Genomic DNA, 6944 nt, shown 5'->3' on the forward strand with positions numbered 1-6944 from the left:
GAATTTATTTTGGTGAAAATAATGCAGAAATCTTCAAAAAGGAAAATAATAGCAAACCAAATTCAACAGCACATCAAGAAGACAATACATGACAGTCAAGTATGATTTATCCCGGGGAGGCAAGGATGATTCGATATAAGCAAATAAATAAACACGATACATCACATTAACAAAATGAAAGACAAAAACCATATGACCATATCAGTACATGCTCAAACAGCATTCTATAAAATTCAACATCTCTTCAGGAGAAAAACTCTCAACAAACTAGGTGTAAAAGGAACATACCTCATAACAAGTCCATATAAGGCAAACCCTCAGCCAGTACCATACTAAATAGAGAAAAACATAGTCTTTCCTTTACAACCTAGAAGAAGACAAGGATGCCCATTTTCACTACTGTTATTTAACGTTGTATCAAAAGCCCAAGCAAGATAAATTAGGCAAGAGAAAAAAATATTAAAGGCATTTAAATTGGAAAGAAATAAGTCAAATTGATGTTGTTTGCAGATGACATCTTTTTTATTGTTTGACATTTATTTTAAGTTCAGGGTACATGTTCAGATTTGTTATATAGGTAAACTTGTGTCATGGAGGTTTGTTGTAAAGATTATTTTGTCACCCAGGTATTAAACCTAGTACCCATTAGTTATTTTTCCTAATCCTCTCCCTCCACCCACCCTTCACCCTATGATAAGCCCCAGTATGTGGATATTATATTACATTTAGAAAAACTTAAAGCCTGGACCAAAAAGGTATCAGAACAGAAAATCTAAGTCACTAAACTTGCAGGATACAAAATCAACATACAAATATTACTGCTACTTCTATAGATTATCAGTGAATAATCTGACGGGGAATAAAGGAACAATATCATTTATGTTAATTACAAAAAAATTTAAAAGACGTTGGAATAAATGTAACCAAAGAAGTAAAAGCCCTCGACAATAAAAACTGTAAACGCTGATGAAAGAAAGTGAAGAGGACATGAAACATGGAAAGATATCTCATGTTCATGGATTGGAATAATTAATGTTAAAATGTCCATTCTTAACCTAATGCAATCTACAGGTTCGACAAAATCTCTATCAAAATACCAATGACATTCTTCACAGAAATAGAAAAAAGCAATCCTAAAATTTGTATGGAGCCACAAAAGACCCTGAATAGCCAAAGCAACCCAGAGCAAAAAGAACATAGCTGGGGCATCATGCAAACTGATTTCAAAGTACAGTTGACCCTTTAATACACGAGTTTGAACTGTTCAGGTCCACTTACATCTGAATTTTCTGTTTTAAAATTTATTTATTTTTTATTTTTATTATTATAGTTTTAAGTTCTAAAGTACATGTGCATAACGTGCAGGTTTGTTACATATATATACATATGTCATGTTGGTTTGCTGCACCCATTAACTCATCATTTTCATTAGGTATTTCTCCTAATGCTATCCCTCCCCACTCCTCCCACCTCAAGACATGCCCTGGTGTGTGATGTTCCCCTTGGACACCCTGTGTCCAAGTGTTCTCATTTTTCAATTCCCACCTGTTTATATCTGAATTTTCTTCTGCTGCTGCCACCTATAAGACAGCAAGACCAACTGCTCCTATGTTTCTTCTTTCTCTGCTTACTCAATGTGAATACAACAAGAATACTTTTATGACGATCCACTTAAACTTAAGGAATAGTAACTATATTTTCTCTTCCTTGTGACTCTTAATAACATTTTCTTTTCTTTAGATTAGCTTGCTGTAAAAATGCAACATATAACATATATGCTAATACATTATTTATGTTATTAATAAGGCTTCTGGTCAATAGTAGGCTATTACTAGTTAAGTTTTTGGGAAGTCAAAAATATAATAATTTTCAAATGTGTGGGAGTTGGCACTTCTAACCCCCTGTGTTTTTCAAGATTCAACTGTAACTACAAAGGTATAGTAGACAAAACAGTATGGCACTGACATGAAAATAGATACATAAATCAAAGAAACAGAGTGGAGAACTTCGAAATAGATCTGTATATTTACAGGTGTAGTAGCCAAAATGGTATGGCACTGATATGAAAATAGATACATAGACCAAAGAAACAGAATAGAGAACTTAGAAATAGATCTGCACATTTACAGCCAACTCATTTTTGACAAAGACAACAATAACATATATTTGGGAAGGTACAGTCTCCTTAATGGTATTGGGAAAACTAGATATCCTTATGGAGAAAAATTAAACTAGACTCTTATCTTTCTCTATGCACAAAAATCAAATGAATAGATTAAAGACTTAAATGTAAGACCCAAAATTATGAAACTACTAGAAGAAATCAGTAGAATAATAAACTACTAGAAGAAAACACTTCAGGACATCGATTGGTCTGAGCAAAGATTTTTGTGGTAAGACCTCAAAAGCACAGGCAACAAAAGTGAAAGTAGACAAAGGAGATTATACTAAGCTAATCAAACTTCTGCAAAGCAAAGGAAACAATCAAGAGAATGAAGAAACATCCTACAGAAGAGGAGAAAATATTTGCAAATTATCTGACAGGAAATAAATAACCAGAATACATAAGGACCTCAAACAACTCAATAACGACTCCCCAAAACCAATCTGATTCAAAAATGAGCAAATGATCTGAACAGACATCTCTCAAAAGAAGGCACACGATTGGTGAACAGGTATTTCTATTTATGTAATCAATTGGAGAATCAGAAGTAGATTTGCACACATGATAAAAAAATTTAGATAAAAGTATCAAAACAGCTTGATAAGACGAGGAAACATTTTCTAACAAATGTTGCTGGAAATAGTGGGTAAATCTATGAATCAAAAATGAATTTCAATCCCTTACACCATTATAATTTGAGATGGAAAATAGACCAAGTGGTAATAGTTATAATCATATAACTTCTAGCACAAACACAGGAAACTACAATTGCAATCCTGGGAAAAGGAAATATTTCTTAAGACTAAATAAGTGATGTGATAGACAAAATAATGTCCCATGAAGACATATATGCCCTAATTCCTTGAAACTATGAGCATGTTACTTTACATGGAAAGAAGACTTTGCAGATGTGATTAAGAATACTGAGATTGGAAGATTATGCCGGATTATCAGGCTGGAACCAATATAATCAAAAGGTTCTTATATGAGGGATAGAAGAGGGGTAGACTCAGAATAGATGTGACAAAGGAAGAAAGGTTAGGGTAATTCAAGGAAGAGACATGAGTTACAGAATGCAGACAACCTTTCCACATTGGAAAAGGAAATACAATGGATTTTCTTACAGAGTCTCCAGAAGGAAAGCAGTCCAGCAAGCACATTTTCATTATTCTGACTTCCAGTAAAGTAAAATAATAAATTACTGTTACTTTAAGCTACAAAATTTATGGTAATTGGTTATAGCAGCAATAGGAAACTAATGAAAGCCTATGAAATAATAAAAATGGATATATTTCATGTAAAAAAAATCACTTATGCTCCTCCAAAGACTTATGCTCCTCCTCCAATAAAAAAGCAAATAGGTAAATCTCAGACGGGGAATATATAATCACCCCCCAACACACACACACACAGAAAGAGAGAGAAAGAGGGAGATATGGAGGGTCAATAGTACTTACAGCAACACACAGGAATGAAATGCTAACACATAACACAACATGGATTCATCTCAAAGTTATTGTATGAGTGAAAGGAATCAGACACAAGTAGTATATAGTTGAGATTTTCACTAATAAATTTTCAGAACAGAGGCAGAAGTAATGAGTGTGTGTCTGTATGTGGGGGTGTATGCATAAAATCAGACAACTCTCAATTCAGAACATAAAATAACTCCTATAATCCAACAATAAAAAACAATAAAAATACTATATAGAAGAAGATGTAATAATGGGCAATATATATGATAATGTTTTCAGCATTATTCATAAACAGAAAAATACAACTTTAAAACTATAATGTCATACAAAGTTGATCTATCACCACGAACTCACAAGGATGACTAAAGTAAAAAACTGATACTACCAAATGTTGATGAAATTGTGGAGCTACTGGAACTATAATTCATTGCTCGTGCAAGTATAAAAGATACAACCAAAGGAGACCCAGGATGAGCAGCTCCTATTTGCCCTCAGGTCATCTTGTTGTCTGCCTGAGTCTAGCTGTGTCTAGGGCTTTTATGGGCTTCAGAGGGGAGAAACTGCATGCTGATTGGTTCCATGGGTGGCCATGGGCAGCTGAAAAAGCACCGTAAGTTCTCATTCCGGTCTGCAGAACTAGCAGCCCGGCCCCCATGCTTCAGGCCTTCTCTGGCTTGAAGGCGGGGCTTCACCAGGGAACCAACCCTTCCCCTCCAGAAGCCTGTCTGCCTCCTACCACCATCAACCTGCCATGCAAGGCACCCACGGCATCCAGGCTGTTTGTGCCCAGGGGTGTCTGCAGGCCCAAGTGGAGCTTCCTTCATGCCTCTTGGCCTCCCTCCTGAGTTCACAGGTGCCCATAGTCCAGAGGGACCCAAGGCTGCAGGAGCCTGGCATGTCAGCACTGCCCCAAGTGTGCACACACCCAGTCAGGGCGCAACTGTGCCTGGACTCAGCATCAACTTTGCTCCAAAATCGGAGTGGGCACCAGGAGCCAGGAGAGGCCAGGTAGCACAAGCAGGCACTTCTGAGTCTTGGGGAAAGGGGGCTTTCCAGGTTCCCGAGAGTACAATGATGCCTGGGTCTGCAGTCATGGCTGGGAGGATACGGCTGCACCTGGAAGAGTGGAGCTCCCACCCCTCCAACTCAGGAGGGGGCAGAGATCCCAACTATTTTTGGCTCCTGCCTGCTCCATGGAGCACAGAGCCCGGGTGGTGCCTCCCCAACTGCAGCCAGCATCATGGCAGCAGCTGCTCCAGATGGGCCGCTTCTGCCATCAGTTTCATGGAATCCAGTTAGGAAACAGACATTTTCCAGGCACCTCTTGAAATCATAGGCACGGATGTGGTACTGGTGCCACTTGCTTATTTTCTTGATGGCCTCCTCAATGTACTTCATACCTTTCTCCTCCCACATGGCCTTGGTGCTGAAGTTAGTGTGGCAGCCTGCACCATTCCAGTTCCCAGGAATAGGCTTTGGATGAAAGGTTGCTGCTATCACTCCAAAGTCTTCACATACATGATGCAAGATGAAACGGGAGATGATCTCCCATGCTGATTCCTTCATGGGATCTGATTTGGAATTCCCACTGGACAGGCATGACCTCAACATTTGTCCCTGTGATCTTAATTCCAGCATACAAGCAGGCTTGGTAATAAGACTCCAAGACATTCCTCTTATAGGCTTTGTCTGCTCCCACAGCACAGTGATATGGACTGTGTGGCCCAAAAAAGCAACTGGAAGGCCAACCGAAGGCTGCCCATCTGTCCCCATGAGGGTATATTTCTGCTCTATGCCAAACCAGAGGTGCTGATTGCTCACCATGTCCATTATCCATTTACAGATGTACCTCAAATTGGTCTCTGCAGACTTTCGATTGTACTTGAAAACTTCACAGAACACCAGTTTGTTAGGGTCCTTGTGGAAAGGGTCCCAAAACATGGCAGCAGGCACAAGACACATGTCACTGTTGGAGATTTCAGACTGGAAAGTACTAGAGCTATCAAAATTCCACTCAGGCAACTCTTCCACACACTTGGGCTCACTGTCCAGGGTATGGGTCTTGCAGTGCAGTCATTCTCCAGTCACAATGATCCAGATACACATGGCCTGAACTTTCTCACCCTGAGGCAGGGACATGTACATCTGCTTGATGCTTTGTTTCAGCAGGAACTTGCTGAGGGGGTCATGGTGGAAAGGTATTCTGTGAGCTGAGCAGACCGGTAAAGGTGGGGAGAGAAAAGAGGGGGCCGCTGTGATGCTCAGACCTCCACTCATCTCCCATTCTTGACTCTGTCCCCATAGATTGAAAGTCATCTCTAGATTACTTATGATATCTAAAACAATGTAAATGTTATGTAAACACTTGTTATATTGCTTTGTTTAGCGAATAATGACAAGAAAAATAATCTGTACATGTTCAGTAGAGACACATTTTTTTTCCCAAATATTTTTTACTCTTGGTTGGTTAAATCCAAGGACGCCAAACCCATGGTCCGGAAGAGTGGATGGTATTTACAGCAATCTACAGCATTACAAAGTAATGAAATGCTAACACATTTGCCAATCTCAATTAAACTCAAAAGCATTATGTAAGTGAAAGGAATCAGATATAAATGGTACTGGTTCGTAGTTTAGGTAATCATTCATAAATTTTAAGAAAAGAGGCAGAAGTAACATGGCATGATAGAAATCAGAGCACTGTTTGCCTCTGGAGTGTGGAAAATTGACCCTACAGGAACATAAGGAAATTTTCTAAGGTTGATGAAAATGTTCTCTGAGGAGTGGGCTTAAGGGGTGTGTTCCTTAATCAAAACACACCCAAGTGAACTTATAATTCATGCATTTACCTTAATTATTTAAAAACAGAAAATAGTATTTACTTCTTAGAAAATTGTTTCTGGATTTTGTTAGGTTAAAAGAGAGAAGAATTGCATTTCATTATGAAGCTTGTATTACTCTTTTAAAATATCTATTATTTTTAATTTTAAAAACTAAGAAATGTATTAAGTGTGATAGTAAATTAAGCAAAAAGAATAATTTTTCAATGGTAGATATGGTGAGCTTTTAAATAAGCTTTTAACGGAAGTGACTGATATTAAAATTATAATGTCTTACCATTTCGATTTCCTGAGTACTGGCCATTGCCCTGGCTTACCCTACTTTCTCTACTTAAAGGAATATTAAAATGTGTTACAGATGGAATGCAGAAAGAAATACATAAGCAATATATATTTTTTGACATTCAAATCAGATTATACATGAAACAATAGCTTTGAATGTCTGGCTATTGTCTTAAGAATGGA

General features: G+C 38.0%; 1 pseudogene; it reads right to left on the bottom strand.

Moving 5' to 3' along the window:
- Positions 1 to 1543: 1543 nt before the first annotated feature.
- On the bottom strand, positions 1544 to 6579 carry LOC110740919 (annotated as a pseudogene).
- Between the last annotated feature and the right edge of the window lie 365 nt (positions 6580 to 6944).

The sequence above is a fragment of the Papio anubis genome, chromosome 10 (assembly GCF_008728515.1).
Source record: "Papio anubis isolate 15944 chromosome 10, Panubis1.0, whole genome shotgun sequence".
In the NCBI taxonomy this organism is placed as follows: domain Eukaryota; kingdom Metazoa; phylum Chordata; class Mammalia; order Primates; family Cercopithecidae; genus Papio; species Papio anubis.